Source organism: Dipodomys ordii, unplaced genomic scaffold (assembly GCF_000151885.1).
Source record: "Dipodomys ordii isolate 6190 unplaced genomic scaffold, Dord_2.0 Scaffold4, whole genome shotgun sequence".
NCBI classification, from domain to species: domain Eukaryota; kingdom Metazoa; phylum Chordata; class Mammalia; order Rodentia; family Heteromyidae; genus Dipodomys; species Dipodomys ordii.
Genome location: NW_012267220.1, coordinates 8251783 through 8271702, shown reverse-complemented (window position 1 = coordinate 8271702; position 19920 = coordinate 8251783).

Here is a 19920-nt window from a genome sequence, read left to right as displayed (position 1 = left end):
CAGTGTAAGGTTTTAACACACACATAGGTTCATTGATCAAATGAAGGCAATTAGCATTTCCCCTCTCCTCGTCATTTGTTTATATCTGGAAACTTTAGTGTACTCTCTTCAAGATCCTTATAAAATAATAACAGATAACTGTAAACCATCGTCATCCTACCGGCTGTGGAATACCAGAACTTATCCTTCTGTGTTTTGGGATCTATTCTCCAATCTTCTTTTTCTCTACTATTTCAACTTCCACCTTACTGATATTTATTAGTCACTATTGAACACCCAAATTGATGTTTTTGTTTAACCTCTACATATGAGAGAAAACACATATTTGCCTTTCTATATCTTTGTATGTCTGGTTTATTTTACTTAATACAATGACTTTATTCCATTAATTATGCTGAGAATTATTGGATTTTATTTTTCTTTGTTGTTGAATCATATTCCATTGTGTATAGATACTATATTTTCTTTAGAGGAAATCTTAGCTACCACTAATAGTAACACAGGTGATATCTTTTAGATATGTTAATTTTATTTTTCTCTTGATATAAACTCAGGAGTAGATAGCTGTATCATACAGTAGATGTAGTTTTAGTTTTTTGAAGAACGTCTCCATCTTGTTCTTCAAAATGAATGATGGAGGATTTACGTTCTACCAACCCCATGTAAGAGTTCTCTTTCCTTGGCAATATTGGTTTCTTCTTTCCTATGTTTTAGTCTTAATTTTTCTAAACTACACTTGTAACAGGAGTTAGGTAGTATCTCTTTACAGTTCTGAATAATAGTTTTTACATACCATGTCTAAATTTGAAAGATTATCCTAAGTGAATAGCCATCAAAATCATATTGTGCACAATCAATATACCTTAATAAGTTACATATTAAGCTGCATAATTAAAGCAAAAATAACTTTTACATGTATCATCTCATTTTTGATGCGACCATGACTTTTATAAATGAAGACAGACCTCACAGCTATTCTGCTATTGAGGAATAGACTCCAGGAAGATGCTGACTGATCTGTGTGAAGATAGTGTTAGAGATTTAAAGTAAATGACGTAGCATCAATAGCCAACTGGAAGAAAGGGTATTCTCTGTTATCTTCTATATACAGTGGGGGAAAGATAGACAAATCATCCTACTTCTCAGTCTTTTCTCATCTATTTCTTTCCCCACATATCTTCTTGATGGGATTTTAAATACTTTCAGGATGTGAACTCTATTGTTTAGATTTGCCTTACTTGGTAATCTTTTAATCCAGGTGAGATATAATATCCAATAATACTAATTGAATGAATATTTGTCAAATGACTTTTAGATCTCTCATATCAGTCCTGATCTAATGTAGCAAAAAAGAAAGAATTTACAAAGTCAGTCAAAGTATAAAATAATACAATTCTTCCTTTATATGCAGCACTTAGGGTAAAACATAAAATCACTGCTAAAATAACAATGAGTGAGCATTAGACTTGTCACCTCCATTATTAATATTATTTCTCCAGGAGTCACCATTAGAAACTGAGAGCAATACAGTGTATTACGGAAACACAACACACCCTTTGAGCTATTTTAGTATTTCAGTGTTTCCAGTAGCACCCTCCAAGGGCTGGAAAATTTTTACAAAATGCTTTCTATGTAGATTTTTCATGTGCCTTGGGATTTTTATGTCATGTTTTGGGAATAAAATTGGTTTGGATCAGAAATGTGCATTATTCAGAAGCAAGATTTGATGGAACTCAAGTGTAGTCAGAGGAAGATTCTCTTCCAGAACAGTTTAATAACCTTGGCATACTGGTTGTCAATGGAAGGAACTTAGTGCTGGGATTCTATTGCATTTTCCTTCAGCCATTCATCTGCTACAAAGAAGGTTTGTTGTTACCATGACTGTTTTGAATTCAAAAGAGAGATGATGCATTTATTATTTCCCACAAGGAATTCCTAGTTAAAGTTTCTCTAGCTCATGCTAATCAAGGTGGTCAAACTCACTTACACTTTCAGAAATATTTTCTCTCAGAGCTGGGAATGTTGGTTTTCCCCTACTCTCCCAGCTTCTTGTGAGAATCATGGTTTGGAGCAAGACCAGGCAGAATGTTAGTGAGAGTATCCAGGTACGTGCTAAAGTTCACGGTGATGTCAGCTACATGGGGCCACAGCCTAAGGGTAACTCAGGCAAAACATTGACACCCTACCTGAAAAATAAAAAAGAAAAGGTTAGGGATGTGGCCAAAGTGGCAGAGTATCTACCTAGCCAGCATGAGGCTCTGAGTCTAAACTCAGTACTGCCAAACAAAATGACTGACAGGGAGGGGTAGGAGGAGGAGGAGGAGGAAGAGGAGAATGGTGAGAGGAAAAAAAAACAGGAGGCAAGGAAGGAAAAGAAGGACAAGGAAAAGAGAGAAAGGGAGGAGAGGGAAGGAGAAGAGAGGGGAGGAGAGGAAAGGGGAGGGGAAAGGAAGAGAAGAGAGACTGGGAGGGGAGGGAAGGCAAAAAAGGAAAGAAAAGGACATTTTCATATCATTTAATGACTTTAAAGAAGTACTGCCATTTTCTATGGACTGGCATGAGATGGATATCTATCTATCTATTTATCTATCTATCCTGCTATAATGTCCTGGAAATTTTACTTCCTTGATTTATATTCCAGTTTATTATTCAATTTAGTAGATATAGAACATTTTGAACAAATTTTTTTTATTTTGAACAAATTTTATACAATAACTTTGCATTAAAAATTTGGTAACAGGAAGAAACAAATTTAGCACAAAGTGATAGATTTGAAAGCTATCCTCATGAAACAAAAAACCGGAAGTCACAAGTTAGGTGTGCAGCTTGCTTAGTAGGAGACAAGGGTACAAAGTCTGTGAATCTTAGCCAGGTGCTCTGTTCACCTGTCTTCTCTGTCTTCCTGTTTTTTAGGCTGTGTCCAATCATGTTGTTCTCATCTCATACAGATAATGTGCTAACCTTGGTAATTGTTCTCACCTTCCTCTTAACATTTCCAGGAGTCTTGTTAAAACAGACCGAAAACTTAACAACTGTAAGTGAAGTTGATTTGTACTTCGAAGTAGTTTGGGAAGAAAGTATTATTACTAATTTATTTAGTAGCTTGCTCATGAAGAATACTTTGCCAACATTTTACCAAGTGTTCTACCAGGAAGTCCCTTGACACCACTAGAGATAAAAACCCAAGGTAAAGCCAAAGTGAGGAAATGTATAAATCTGAACAGAAATAGGATCACAGTACATACGCATGGTGTGTGTATATGAATGGTTGCATAACTACAAGAAACATACAATCAATGACATGCAATTATGATGCAGCCAAGGCAAAACTTTGTGAAGAAATGATTAAGAATGGATTTTTAAAAGGGAAATATATGTCAATAAGTATTTATAAGGCATTCTAAGGGTAATGTGAGTACTTTTGTGATTGCAGCTAGTTATAACCTTTTTCATCTTTATTTTTCTTTATTTTATTTATTCATTTATTTATTTTGGGTCAGGTTTGACCTCTGGGCTTGGGCACTGTCCCTGTGCTCTTCAGCTCAAGGTGAGCGCTCTACCACTTGAGCCACAACACCACTTTGGGTTTTTTAGCGGTTTTTATTGGTGATAAGAGTCTCATGGACTTTCCTGCCAGGGCTTGCTTTCAACCACGATCCTCAGATCTCAGCCTCCTGAGTAGCTAGGATTACAGGCGTGAGCCACTGGCGCCCACAATTTTTCTTTATTTTATTGTTATGTTATAGTTGTTATATAGAGGGCTGATAGTCACATGAATCAGGTACAATCAATGCAACTCTTTTTGAACCATTTTCCCCCTTTCATCACTCTCTCCTAGTCTTTTCCTCCCATTCCCACCCATAAGATTTGCAGTTCATTTTCCACATAGTGTCTAATGAGTATCACTGTGGCATTTGTTCATTCTTGTTCCACCTTTTATGTCCTCCCTTCCCACCAAATACAAACAAACTAACAAATAAGACAAAAGGAAAAGAAAGCAAAAACAGCGACAATGGCAACAAAAGAATGCCTTTTGTTTCCTTTTGAGACATATTTTGAATTGTGCAAAGGGAAGTTACACTGGGAAGGTAAGTTCAACTTGAATGAAACCAGAATAGAAAATAATTAGGAAGGCATTAGCCATAGTTAAGTAATATTTTAATAGCTATTCTGTACATAGATAATGTGGATTAATGTTTCCAAACTTGATTATACTTTAAAGCTATTAGAATATATTTGTTTAACTATATATTCCCAATTTCTACCTGTAGAAATAGTTAATCAGTAGGTCTACTAATATACATCTGAGTTTGTAAAAAGAGTGCTATAGATATTTCTCATATATGACCAGTAAAGTGAAGTTGCTTTCAGAATTTTTTTCTCATTATTCTCTTTACACCTTGTTCTCTTTTCAAAAACATTTTTACAATGTGGCTTCCATAGGTTATTTTTTTCTAGAGCTTATCTCCCAGTGCCTATAAATTCACTACAGAGATGAATACATCTGTATCCCCCAGAATGCCTGGAAGTGTTAGTACATGGTAAGTATTCAAAAACAACTTCAACTGAATTTCTATCACATTTCATTTTGGTTCATCCTGGTACTGCTGTTCAGTAATCACTTGTCCTCAATTCCTGCATTCAGAACCATATTCAATAGCTGGAGAGAAACAGGATCCAAGGCAAGTTAAAAACAGAGTAAGTAGGAATGGAACTATACAACTTGGGGGGGTGAAACTGGGAGAAAATGAGGAAGGGGTAACACTGTTCAAAAAGGAATGTACTCCTTGTCTGACTTATGTAACTGTAACCCCTCTGTATATCACCTTTACAATATTTTTTAAAAAGCAGAGAGGATTGTTTGCCCAACAGTTAACTGGAGAGCTACAACAGCAACAACAACAAAACAAGACAAAACCCAGCAATGTTTCATTTGAAGATGCTTGAACATCAGGTTCATTGATTTATTTCCTTTTTGGAATAGAACAATGAAGTTCGGATAGTCTGATCAGTGTTAATGAGAACAGAGTATTTTTTAACAGAGTATTTTTTAAATTGCGTACAGAGGGGTTACAATTACATGAGCAAGGTAATGAGTACATTTCTTATCAAGCATTGTTGCCTCCTTCTTTGTATTTTTAAAAAATGAGGGGTTTGCAAGTTGTTGGGTGTGTTGTCACCAGCTCAAAGCATGTGTAGACAAAGTTTCCTTTTCCAGATACAAACTGATAGAAATCCACAATCTCTAAGGTTTTCTGAAATATGATAAATATAACACCCCTTACATAATCGTAAGGAATCTTTAACTGTTATGTGACCATAGTGTCTGTGATCAAGTATTGGATAGCAATTTTACCTGCAATAATTCTTATCTAAAACTAGTAAAGTTAGATTTCAATCCCAAAATTACTGAAAAAAGGTCATTTTAGAACCTATGGGAGTACAATTCTATCATTTTATGAATTTTGAAAAAAAATCTTCTTGTTTAAAAATAAAAATTCTGCATAAAGACATTTCATGTTTAACTTATAAACAGTTCAACAAGTCTTCATAAGTAGAACATCTTTAGGGATAATAATAAATGTAATAGAATGATAGCTACAACTTTGTAGGAATCATTTTTGCAAGTCTGGTAAAACAGGAAAAAAATGTTCCAAGACAATTAAACATACTGATCAAATAGTATTTTTAATATATAAATACTCCAGGCTTCACTGCCATGTTAGCACACGCTATTGTAATTTTACAAAACACAGGCTAGCAGTAGACTAATCATGAGAATGATTCGAACAAACATTACTACATTTTTCCCCAGCTAGAAAACAACACAAAACTTGGAGGTAAAGTAAAAGAGGTAATTTTAAACATGCTTACCTCGACTCATGTCTGGTCTAGGAAATGCAGCATTTCTTTGATTTTTAATTGTTCCTGCATTACTTGTGAGTGTGACCACATGACGATCGTTTATGCTATTATGTTGTCAGGCTTCTGATACTGGGAAGGAGTGTTTGTTTAGACTGTGTAGTGCCTCACTTTAATTCACTCTGGCTCCACTGTGACATGTTAAAACTGCTATCAATGGAAAATCCAAATTTCCCAGAAAGACTTAAAACAACAGCCACCCCTGTGAACCGAAATTATCTCCTGTTGAGGCTAATTACTTTAGTTCTCTTAGGAAAGATTGCCATAGGAAATCTCTCCTGCTTAATGACTCTAAACCCTATTCAGTTTTTATGTAGGTGTGAAGGAAACACACACACACACACACACACACACACACACACACGCACACATACATATCCTGAAATTGCCTATTGTACTGTAAACACATATATAACTTAATGTACACAAGTATCTTGTGAGTATAAAACCTACACATAAAAATTTTACCTTGGCAAGATGTCATTTTAAAGGAAAAAAGGCCTAAGACATAAGAGAAAAAAATCAGAATTACAAAATAGAAGAATTAGTCTGAAAATACAGAGAACCAATAACTTATATGACTTAACAAGTGATAAAATTGTGTTTTCTCCTTTGTTCAGCGAATAACACCATTCAGTGCTCTGAGTTGGTTTTATAAGCACATTATTTTCTAGATAAATTGATACCTATGAATAAAAAGAACTACCACAATGTAGAAAACCCAATATTGTTGTAATCTATCAGTGTTAACAAAGTAATTCTTGATAACTCTGTAAAACTTTGTACTTGAACTGAAAGTAGGTGTTAATTAAATATTTAGTAAATGGAGATCTAAGCCAATTATTTCTATAATGAGACAGAAACAATTTTAGATCTTCATTTATCACTATATTTGCTGCAAATGAGATGCAAATTTTGTGATTAAGATCGGCCCATGTGTCCATTCTAGACTCAAGTGTAGTATTTAATGCTAAGATATGAAGATTTATCTGTTTGTCAAGGTTTTACATATTAGCTTTGCTGCTTACTCTATTATTATAATTAATTAATGATTAATACATATTTTGTAAGTATTCCATTCTCTTGTCACTTGTGTACTATTTTTTTCACTGTTACAGCATATTACAGTATTTGGCTTTCATTTACTGTATAAGAGATTGTAGAAACAGGCCCAAGCATGGGACCTGAACTTGAGTGGCCTGATTCAGGCTGGCTTTTTACATAATTCAGGACCTGCATACATTTGTTATTTTAGATTATCGTGGCTACGGAGACAAAAAGTTGTTTTTAGTTTAGAGAATTCAGTGATGTTAATTTGACAGAGGACAAAAAGCCTAAAATAGGAGCTCAGTTAATGGTGATTGAAAGTATTTTTGAGCTTCATTTTATTATGTTCTATTTTAATGAAATACATCCACTACTACCTGTAGAACCTAAGTTAAGTTTTATTGTAATAAGGAACAACATTTTGACAATGTCTCAAGCATTAAATGCTAAATTTTATTTATAATAATAGAAAATTTTATGTGTGTAATGGATACTTTGATCAAGAAAATGAAAAATTAATAGCCAAGTGTGCAACCAAAAGTGATAACCCTCCATTATGTTGATAAAAAAATTCCACCACCTTGGCAGTTTCTTTTTTGATTACAGTCTCCAAAACCTAAAGATTTAAAACATGGTTATGACTCCTGATTTAACAGTTCATCTCAAAAAATTGAGTATACAAATAAACTTCTACAGATAGCTCTAGTCAGTAGACTACACAGAAGCTCTGGGCCTTTTATGACCGAGGACCTGCAATCTAAAAAAGTGTCTGAATATCATTTGTGCTACATTCTATGATTCAATCAAATTGAAGTCCAGTCCAAACTCATGGAGAGAGATATTAGACTCACTTCTCAATAAGCAAAGAGAGAATGCAGCTAAAATTCTGCAGCCATTTTTCTCTTTCCTATCAGTGTGAGAAAAGATGCCATTAGATAGCCCAAACTTTTATGGAACTCACATCCTTCTTGGTTCAGCTTTCCCATACACTGGAATTACAGGTGTGTATCAGCACAGTCTTTTAATCGATCTCAACTGCAGAACATAAAATGTTTAGCTAAGGACTTGAGAAAAAAATCTTCCTGAATAGAAGATATACAGTTGATGAACATGTCTCTGATATTAATCCCCTTTTCAACTGTTGTCTTGCTTTACACATATATCCTACTATCTACATACTTCCATTAGTTGTTTTTGTTTTCTGTTTTTCTCTCTGTGAACACGTGTGTGTGTGTGTGTGTGTGTGTGTGTGTGTGTATAGTAGCCCAGGCTACCTTTGAACTCATTATTCTTCTAACTTAACCTCTTGAGACCTGCAATCTCAAGTGTGTGCTACCACATCCCACTTCTTTCCTACATTCTCTTTCTCACTAATCCATCATAAATATTGATGTTAGTTCCATCTTTCCAAAATATTGAATTCCTTAAGTTACTTAGTATCTCCAAAGCTTACAAGATAGAAACCAATTTTTATTAGAATAGAGAATAATATAGAATTTTATTCTGTATTCTGTATTAGAATACAGAAATTATCAAATTGCAAATGTATTTTTAAATCTTCAAATCTTATCAAAACTGGTTTTCCTTTCTTAGCTTACTCCCATAAGCTTCTCCCCTAGACTTCTCTCTAATTTAATTCTAAACAGGTTCTCTTCAGTGTGTTCTTGGTATCTTTTTCATTCTACTAATTGTAATGTCCATACTCTTTTCTGACAAAAATAATTTCTTTCCTATGAAGATTTTCCTAAACAACTGGGCACAAGTGGCTCATGCCTGTAATCCTAGCTACTCAACAGGAGATCTAAGGACTGAGGTTCAAAGCCAGTCCAGGGAGGAACATTCTTGAGACTCTTATCTCCAATTACCCACCAGAAAAAAAAGAAGTGGTACTAGGTCCAAAGTGGTAGAGTGTTAGCCTTGAAAGAGAAAGCTCAGTGAAAGCACACAGGCCCTGAGTTCAAGCCCCTTGATCAACAACAATAAAAAAGTTATGTCTAAACATTGGAGCCTACAATATACTTAATAAAGTTTCAAAATGGCATCTTCTCAACAATTACATTCAACTTGTATTGTTGTAGATAAGCATCGTTTTTGGTAATACACAATAAATTGTAGTAATATATGCCTACTAAATTGTATGGACCTTGCTAACAGATGCCATTTATACTTTTCTTGCATTCTACACTTAGAAAAGTTCTTGGTACATGACAGACAATAAGCTCTTGTTGAATTGAATGTTTTCTTTTTCCTTTACCACTTCTTTTATACCCAACTATAGTGTCTATATATGTGTTAGTTTGGGAATGCTGTCCATAAAAACATTTTATAGTGTTTCTAATTTATAATTTATGATTATTTATGATATGATATTTATGATTATTAAAACAAGTATACTAGTTATTGCAAATAAAGGAAACCATGGGACCTAAGTTTCTTTGGGCCTGGCTTACTTCACTTAATATAATTTTTTTCCAAGTCTTTCCATTTCCTAACCAATAGGGCAATGTCATTCTTTCTGATGGAGGCATAGAATTCCATTGTGTATATATACCACATTTTCTTTATCCATTCATCTAATGAGGGGAATCTGGGTTGGCTCCATATCTTAGCTATGGTAAATAATGCTGCAATAAACATAGTCGTGCTGGTAGCTTTAGTGTAGCCTTGTTTGTGATCATTTGGGTAAATGCCCAAAAGTGGTATATGTCTGAGTCAAGCAGAAGAGGTCACATAAGTTGATGTTAGGGAAATGAGCCCTAAGATATGTATTCAAATGTTTTTTTTCTTTCAGGTTATTGTTTCTAACACATTTATAAGATTATTTCTTTGTTGCTTTGTATGTCCCTCCCCCATGGTATAACCCCTGCTTTCACTGTATTTGAGGTTGGTATAATTTGTGGAGGGGAAGGGAGAAAACAAATAGTTTAAATAGGGATACAGGTGGATCTATTGCAACAATAAGATGTACAAGTCGTTATGTGGAAAAACAAACTTTACAACTTTGGTGGGGGGGAGGGTTGGGTGGGGAGGAAGGATGGGAAGGGATGTGAAGGGGAAACAAAGGATGAGGCTACAATGCTTGATAAGAAATATACTCATTATCTTGCCCATGTAATTGTAACCTCTCTGTATAGTATTTTCACAATGAAAAATAAATAAAAAATAAAAAAATAAAACAAGTATAATTTTGTTGCAAATGAATGCTATTGTTAAAATGATGAAAATTAAGCACAATATCACTTAAGTAGAATACCAGTATGGTAAAATAATTGTATGGCTATATAGAAATGTTACTTTAAATGTACCCAATAGAATATAGATGTATTTTTAATTTTTTCCATTGTTAGCAAATAAACAAAATTACTTTTACAACCTACTTTTACTCAGAAGCCTGTTGGTCTAATTAATTTGGTAGTGTTACACAAATATTTCCCCTGAGGTATTGAAATAAACTAGAATATGTTGGACTCTATGTCAAGTGAAAAATAAGAAAGGGAGAGAGACTTTCAAGATGACTAAAAATAAAACTGCTAAAATTGGACATAAAATTATTCATTTTTGAAATGTTTTATAGATACTGTTTTAAAATCTATTTGTTGCACTTTAATAATTATCTTCTTACTTTATTTTTTATGATTAAAATTTATAATTATTGGATTTTATAGATTGCTTGCCAAGTAGTCCTGCATCAACATATCTTATACACACCATGCAATCTTCTTGTAAATACTTTTGCAAAATTATTTCATTCCCAAATACATGAGAAGAGACTTTTCCCCCCTTCCAGTAATTAGCAATGTGTCTAGTTAGCAAAACATCAAAGTACAAACATGATTTTGTATTTGGCACATAATAAATAACTGTGTTAGCTGCCAGATTTCCTACTGATTGAATTTAGACTAACTTAGTATTCTGTTTGAGTCAACTAAACCACAACTTTGAGTCATCATTCTTCTGATAGAAGCTGTGGTGGGAGAAATAAATGGTGCACTGCAATTTTTAAAATGTTATCATACATTTTTTATTTTTTGTTTTTAAATTAAACATATTTTTCATTGTAAAGATATTGTACAGAGAGATGACAGTTACACAAGTAATTGTAACTATCGAGCATTGTTTTTCCCCTTACCATCTCTTCCCTCCCTCTCTCCCAAACTCCTCCCTCCCCGGCCAAGTTGTAAAGTTCATTTTCAACATAGTGTCTTGTACATATCATTATTATAATGGGTGAACCTGTACCCTTGTTTTGGTATTTTGTTATTTCCCTTCCCCTCCCTAAATTAGAAAAATGTACATATAAGACGCAGGACACCAAAATCAAATACAGTGAAAACAGGGGTTATACCATGAGGGAAGAACATACAAAAGAAACAAAAAATCACATGGTACATTATAAGTACATTAAAAACAACAACAAGAAAGATAACCTCTCTTGTGTCCCTATCTTGGGGTTCATTTTCCTTAGCATCATCTTATATGGTCATAGGTACATATGGCCACATAAATGATATCATACATTTTTAATGCATTAATATCTCAGCTTCTTATGCTGTGCATGCAGGAATTTTAACTGCGTGAAATTTTACTTTTATTGAGGTAGCTAATTTTAAATTGTACTTAGGAAAAGATTTGGAGAGTTAGAATTAGAAACAGCCATTAAGAAAAATTGTGGTAGTTAAAAATATTTATACAGTCACATCACTCAAGAGAATGCTTTATTCAAGTTTAAGACTCAATTTGCATGTGTGTGCAGGCTATATAGAAACCTCCAAATAAGTTATTCACTCATTAGGTATATCTCTCTGATTATGTGGTTTCAGTAACTAAAATTATCTGTCGCGACCGCCTCCACCCGCAAGGATGACGGGACAACAGGTTCTTCTCTCAGGCGGTTTATTCAGGACCTTGTTTACAGCTTCTTTTCTCCTACTTCTCTCCTGCCCCCTTCTTTCTGCTTCTTCCTGTTTCTCCTGCTTTCTCCTTCCCATCCACCCCCGCACTCCGGTTATAAGCCTCCTGGATGGCCAATCCTGAAACGCCATGTGGCATATACTGATAGGGCTGCAAACACGGAAGCAAACTAGGAGCCAAGTCATAGCCATATAAGGAGTTGTTTTTTACAGAGAGCACTCGTCACCGGGAAGACGGAAGGCGGGAGCCCGCGCCATCTTAGGTCGCAGCGGCACCACGCGGCCCTGCTATTTTAGCTACAATGTTGCTTTTGCAGCCGTCTTTGGTCCCGGCTCCCGCAGCTCTCCACAATTATCAGACAGTAATTCACACACCTATACCCTTTTTTGAAGATTAACTTTTATTTCTAGTATGTTTTTACATACTGTACGGATAAAGATGCCATCAAAACTTATTAATACAGAATGTTTTTCAGGTTGTTTTATTATATCTGATAAAGATGCCATCAAAACTTATTAATACAGAATGTTTTTCAGGTTGTTTTATTATATCTTATTATCTCTTATTGCCTTATTATCTTTAAGTAGTTATACAAACGAGTTATTATTTAACAAAGCAGTTTGTGAATGTAAGGCATCCTGGTCAATGTCATCCCTTTCAACATTCTCACGCATCCCTTCTCTACCCACTTCTTTCCTTGCTCTTCTTAATTTTATAAATAATATTTTGTGTATCTTGCACATGCTCTTTATAAAGAAAAATTCATTTTTTAGACAAAGATGACTTAATACATTGAAATGTGAAAGTTAATTTTTTAAATAAAAAGCAAAGCTTTAGGACTTGGAGGTATGGCTTAAGTGGTAGAGCACTTACCTAAAAAGCAAGGGATCCAAGATCCAAAACCCAGTTTTGTTTTGTTTTGTTTTTGAAAGTGAAACAACATTTCTTATACTGGTTAATTTTGCAAAAACCTCACTTCCCATCCATTTACACTAAAAGATTAACAACTCCCTTGATGTTAAGCAAAACCAACAGCAGAGAAAATATCTACAAGGGGAAGTGGGGGACTGGAATCAACTTTTTATTTTTTTTAACATACACTGGGTGATAATTTAAACCCAAGACACAGCTTCATATTTCTGGGAAAAGAACATTATTATTCAATGAAAGTTAAGAATCTAAAAATAACAAATATTCTTCAGCATGAGTTCCTCCTAGCTCTGACTTAAATCTCTTGTGTTACATGGTACAGATGTAATTCTCACAATGAATAAATTGATTGCAAGCAAAGTATCCAGTCCAGAAATCTAACACATTCCACAACTGTACTCAACACTCGTAGGTGCCATGAACAGCATGAGTTCAATAGGGCAATTGGACAAGTCTCCATCTAAAAATGCAACAACTGCACACCACAACATGTGTGGCCTTTCCTAGCTCTTTTATTCTTCTTGCCAGTGAGTTAATAGCAGAGCCTATGACAAAATTGGTGGGATTAAAAGAAAAAAAGAGACAGCAAATATAAATCATAGGGAAGTTACAGGAATCATTTTATAAGTTCTTTCCCCCACGATTGACTCAGATATGAGTAACAGGAGATTTGAATCACAGTTAAGACAAATGATGGTAGATAAATTAGCTATTTGATTAAAAGGTGGTAGAATGAGACTAAATAGGCTTGGAAAGAAGGAACAGGCTTAGAAAATAAGAAGGATCAAAAAAATAAGAAGGATCATTCTTTTCAACTTTTGGTAAGTACAGAAACAATTAAATAAGAAACAATTTTGGTATTTCTCTACAAGAAAAATGAAATTAATCACCATGGCTTTACCCCACGAAGATCCTGGTGTATATGTACATGCTCTGAACGCTGGTAATATAGAAATAATCCCACAGATAAATCTAGCCAAAATTCAATACTACCTGAAATGTTAACCTAATATCAAAGAATTCTGTGTGGTACACACAGATACTCTACCATTGAATGAGAAAAATAATATGCTTGTAAATTATCATAAAATAGTGTAGGATAAGATAGAAGAATATATAAAAACCTACCTTAAGCCAGCGAAATGATAAGTGAAATGACCTGTATATTTGCCAATACATTAATTGGATCAGAAATTCTTATGATCATGTTGACTTGGATCCTCATGCTGTGACAGCTTAGATTTAGATCAAAACTTGTGATTTCAAGTAATCTAAATGGCACCTTATTTTAAAGATGTTCAAGTCCTGTGTAATTTAGTTTTGAAAAAGATGATTGGAGATGATCTGCCTTGGAGGTCTAAACTAATTTGACTTTCTAAAGCCAAGGAGTTGCTTCTTTTTCCACCTCTTTCCAGAGGAGGTAGAAAAAAATACCTTGAGACTTGCTCATGAAAATGTTTAAAGCCCGAGGCTGTGAATTGATGGGGTGTGGTGGTGTAGAAGAAAAGACTGTGTGGATAAATTATGAGGCTTTCCCAGTCCAAGTACTACTGATTAAGAGTTTATGATCTGCCCACCAAGTAGCCAGATAGAGTCTCTCTGACCTTCTCCACGTACTTAGTTATTGGCATTTTGACACCTTTTTTGCACAGTAGGGGACATTCCTAACACTATCAATGTAATATCCCTGTTTCAGATCACAAACATTACTCATTAACCTCAGGGCAGAAATTTACCATAATCAAATATCCCTTTGCCACCTAATTTATGTCACCAGGGGACTGAGTGAGTGGGAAATGTGATACAAACAATGCATAGGGAAATGCTCAAGGGCTTCTTGTAGGTCATTTCTGTGTGTACAATCTGTCATAGTTTCTGAGTTATTCTTTCATAAACAAATGTGTTGTTAAAATATGGATGATATGATTTAAGGGAATTAAGGGAATAATTAAGGGCATGATTAAGGGAACTAAAAGAAAGCACAGGGGACTCCGCTACTCTTTTCTTTTGATAGAAAATATTAATGGTATTAAACACAGCAGGACAAAATGTTTTTTAGGTATTAAACATTGTTTATGCATTTCATCTCTCTGATTCCCAGAAATTACAGCTTATGCTCAGTGTGAGACATAATTGCCTCTATTTTTGGCCACATCATTATGCTACCTAAAAGCCTGTATCTTATATCTTTGTGTTTTTCAGTTAACTTGATTTTTCAATAATTACCTTAAACGTGTGGGGAAGATAAAGTTGTTTGTAACTTGCCTAACTTCTTGTGAACCAAGGCTATGACTGGTTACCTGGCTCATTTTACCCTGTCCCCTGCCCTGCTGATAACTCGATGCTAGTGATGTTTCTAAGCAATAAAACTGTGAAGATTTTAAAGGACAAATGGGTAAGACTTCTTTAATCCTAGATTTAAAGTTTCTAAACCAGTAGGATATAATGCAGTCCTGAGGCCCACATCTCTTTAATCAGATAAAATGAAAACAAGAGGAATTTAACATTTTTATTTTATTGTCAAGGAGCTGTAAAGAGGGAATACAGTTACATAAGTAAGGTAATGAGTACACAAAGCCTATCACCCTCAATTACTTCAGAATTTGTGGCGGCCCATACATGTTCTTTGAAGATATTTAACTTTGTGCTTCCAGCCACAAAACTTCTGTGCACTCCACCTTAGGACCTGTTACTTCTGCTAATGTAACCAACCAATGTAGACCTTCTTGGTGAGAACACTATCTCCTTGTCCATTCCCATTGGGAATTCCCTATCTAGCCATCACAATCATCTCTCTGGCGAGGATAGGAGAGGTAGGGTGGAATATGAGACTTCTTCCTGCCCTCACAATTTGTATTAAAAAAATCCCCAAATCCCTCACAGTTGAGTTCTTGTTCCCCAGTTGTGCTATATCTGGTTCTTCAAGGCTTCCAGGGGGACCATTTTGTCCTGTGAGGGTTTTGTTTTGTTTTTGTTTTTGGCAGTCTCGGGGCTTGAACTCAGGGATACTGTCCCTGAGCTGCTTTTGCTCAAGGCTATTTGAGCCTTTTGAGTCACAGCACCACTTCTGGCTTTTTCGGTTTATGTGGTACTGAGGAATTGAACCCAGGGCTTCAAGCATGCTAGGCAAGCACTCTATACTGAGCCACATTCCCAGCCCCCTTTGAGATTCTTGTGTTGCTCACTGAAGGTGCTTGCCACAAGGGCTCCTGAGACTGAGGTTAGTACCCTAAAAGCACGCTTCACCTGCAAATGTAATGTACTCAAACTTCACCTCACTTAGCAGAGAAGAAAGCTCAGATAGGATGATTTACTTCTGCATGATTTACTTCTGGACACTTCTTCTATTTTCTCTTCAGGCTGACTTTCTAAATTCTCAGGACATCTTCCACAGTTACCTATGCTCCCAGTGGGCTCATTTGGTCTCATGACAACTAGTGCTTCCTCTCTCCATGTTTTCAACTCATGCATTATATTAAGCACTAAACTAGCTGACTGGGATTTCATCTTTAAATGAAAAGAGTTCATGCACTTAAAGGGAAGGCACACAGGACACTGGAATTCTCAACGCCATTTGTATCCCCACACAGTTAATATAAGAGAAATGCAAATGAGTTCTTTAACAGTGACAACTGAACACCATTAGCTAAATCAATCTATCAACATTTTTTTTTCCTTTTCAGAAGCTGAAAAAACTGAAATATTTCACTGGTTCTGCTCACAACTGTTTGTTAATGATTTATTGAACTTTTATCATTACAGAGGTAAAGCTGTGAAGTTAGTGGCATCCAAACCTATTAGAGATGTCTCCTACTTATATTCAGCCCTTGGTTAGAAAAAAATCATGAAACTAACAAAGGGTAAAATATGTATGGCATCTTTTGCCTCCTGGATTATCAGCTAATGGTAGCATAGTTGACATAGCAAAATTAATTTTACTTTAGGAAGCAGAAGCAACTAGAACTGAGTTCTGAGAGGGTGAAAAATGAGTATTTTATCAGCTAAAGTACTCAGCAACAAACTCCCTTTCTTCTTAAGTATAACGTCATCTAAATAATGTGTTACTGGGTTTTGGTAACATATTGCATACCTGCCCATCCTGTCATAATTAAAAATCTCTGAGACACCAAAAAGCTGTTAGTGGCTATCCACAAGCTTAATAAATGAAATATATACACAAAAATGGATTTGGAGAATCACTCAATTTATGAACGACTAAATGTGGCATCGTTATCATATCCAGGGGCTTAAAAGATGAAATGGGATAGATAATCTTCTATGATTAATACATTTGAGTTCTTCTGTTTTTATTTAAATTTCAGATAATTTTCTTAAGTGTGATTATACTTAAAAACAAGTTCCAATATCACATTTTAATATTCTCCTTAAAATTGTATTTTGATGTGCAATTGCATGATACGATTTCTTTCTGTAGTGTGTAATTATCATAATATATAATTCTGAACATTCTGTGCTTAAGGATATAAGATTCCACAGTAAAATGCCACAACAGAACAAAGATTAGTTTTGACAGCCTGATTTGTAGTGATGGAGCCAATATGTATGTGAAGTTTTGCTCCTTAGATACCCAAAAAAGAGATTTGATTCATATTTTTAATTTTTAAAATTTTATTTTTTGTAAAGGTGCTGTACAAGGGGTTACAGTTACATAAGTAATGTAATGAGTACATTTCTTGTTGAACATTATTACCCACACCTTCATTTTTCTCCACTATCCCTCCCCTCCAATCTTCCCCCCCATCCCCTGAAGTTGTAAAGTTAATTTCCAACATAGTGTCTTGTGAGTATCATTGTTGCAATGGGTCAGCCTATGTCTTTGTTTCAGCATTTTGTTATTCCCCTTCCCTTCCCCAAATCAGATAAATGTATATACAAGACGACGCAGGGTACCAGAATCAAAGACAGTGATGGCCATGGATAAACCAAAGGGAAAAACAAAAGAGGGATAACAATGTTCCACAAGACATGTACTCATTGCCTTGCTGATGTAACTGTAAAAAAACAAAAAATAAAGCTGAGAGCTGGTGGCTCACGCCTATAATCCTAATTACTCAGGAGGCTGAGATCCGAGGATTGCAGTTCAAAGACAGCCTGGGCAGGAAAATCCGTGAGACTCTTATCTCCAATAAACCACCAGAAAACTGAAAGTGGCGCTGTGGCTCAAGTGGTAGCGTTCTCGTCTTGAGCTGATGAGCCGAGGGACAGTGCCCAGGCCCAGCATTCAATCTCCAAGACCAATAGATAAATAAATAAATAAATAGAACTTGATACAGTACATTGACGACAACAAGGTCAACACCTATAAAAAGACCTGTTGTTTCCATGTCTTAGAGTTCATTTCAATAAATGGTCATATGCACAGAGCTATTGTGCTATTGTGATCCTGTTAGGATTAATCATACAAATTATTGCAAATTACAAGTATAACTACAAATTTTTACAAATGAGAGAAGCTATGAAGCCTGTGTTTCTTTGGGTCTGGCTTACTTCCCTTAGTATGATTATTTCCAAGTCTTTTATTTCCTTACTAATGGGCAATGACATTTTTTTCTGATGGAAGCATAGAATACCATTGTGTACATATGCCACATCTTCTTGATCCATTCATCTACTGAGGAGCATTTGGGTTGGTTCCATATCTTAGCTATGGTAAATAACGCTGCAATGAACATAGTTGTGCTGGTAGCCTTGGTGTGGCTTTGTTTGTGATCATTTGGATAAATGCCCAGGAGTGAGATTGCTGGATCATAGGGGAATTCTAAGTTTCATCTCAGAAAAGAGATTTAAAAGACTGAAAGATGCAGTAAGAGATGATGCTTGATGATGAGCTTTGGGTAACTATCACACATCATAATCTGATAGTATTTGCTTTTGTAGACATTTCCTTTTTATCAAGTAATAGCATAACGATTTAACTTCACTTATCCAACTTCACTTATTATTAAATTAAAACTACATATGGATTTTGTGTTCTTAAAAATTGTGGGGTAAAATCCAAAAGAGGCTTTTGCAAATACATATTTTATAATTTTATAAGTGCTAAAAAATAAAAATGGGTCATGAATAAAACTGTGGTTTAGATATACTTTTTTGATGTTTTATTTTATAATCTCAAACTGTAATTATTTCTTATGGGCTTGCTGCCTTGATTTGCTATCAGTTTAAAAACTGTTAGAGTTGTCATTTTCTGGTCTGAATGAAAATTCTCCATAGAAATTACTGTAAGTTTCTATATCTAGCCTATCCACTTAGCATAAAAGAAGGAACACATCTTGTCAGGTTCCAAGTAGTGAATATGGTACCTAAGACAGACATCAATTACTACATTCTAGCTGGTGTTTATTATTTGGTAACTAATATTTGTTCTGTCCACCAATCTGAGTTTTGCAGAAGTACTGGATGAACTTCTGCTTCCAATCTACACAAAACTGTAAATACAAGGTACTGAGGGCTCCTTGGAGCCTATCTAAATCTCCCACCCCACCAAAGAGCTTTTGGTAAAAGATCCCATGGACTTCTATGGCCACCAGGTGATACGTTTTTGTAAGAATCACCTGCCTTTTTCTAAGCTTGTTTATGCCAACTGTATATAATGTACATGTAATTTAGGTATATTGTATATCAGGTGCTTAGAAGTTGTTATTGCATAGTTGAGTGCTGGTGACTCATACTTGTAATCCTAACTATTCAGGAGGCTGAAATCTGAGAATCACAGTCAGAAGCCAGCTCAGGCAGGAAAGTCCATGAGACTCTTACCTCCAATTAACCACCAAAAAAAGCTTGAAGTGGAGTTGTGGCTTATGTGGTAGAGTACTAGCGTTGAGCAGAATAAAGCTTTGAGACAAAGTCCAGGGCTTTAATTCAAGCCCCAAGACCGACACACACACACACACACACACACACACACACACACGTGCGTGCGCGTGCACACACACACATACATACACAGTTACTCTTGCTGACTCCTTACTTGGGCCCATGAATTAACTAACGGTGGAAGCTTTGAGAACACAGCTCTACTGTATTCTTTAATAATAATAGCAAATAATATGCAGCATTTACCATATGCTACCTGCTCATTAATGTGAT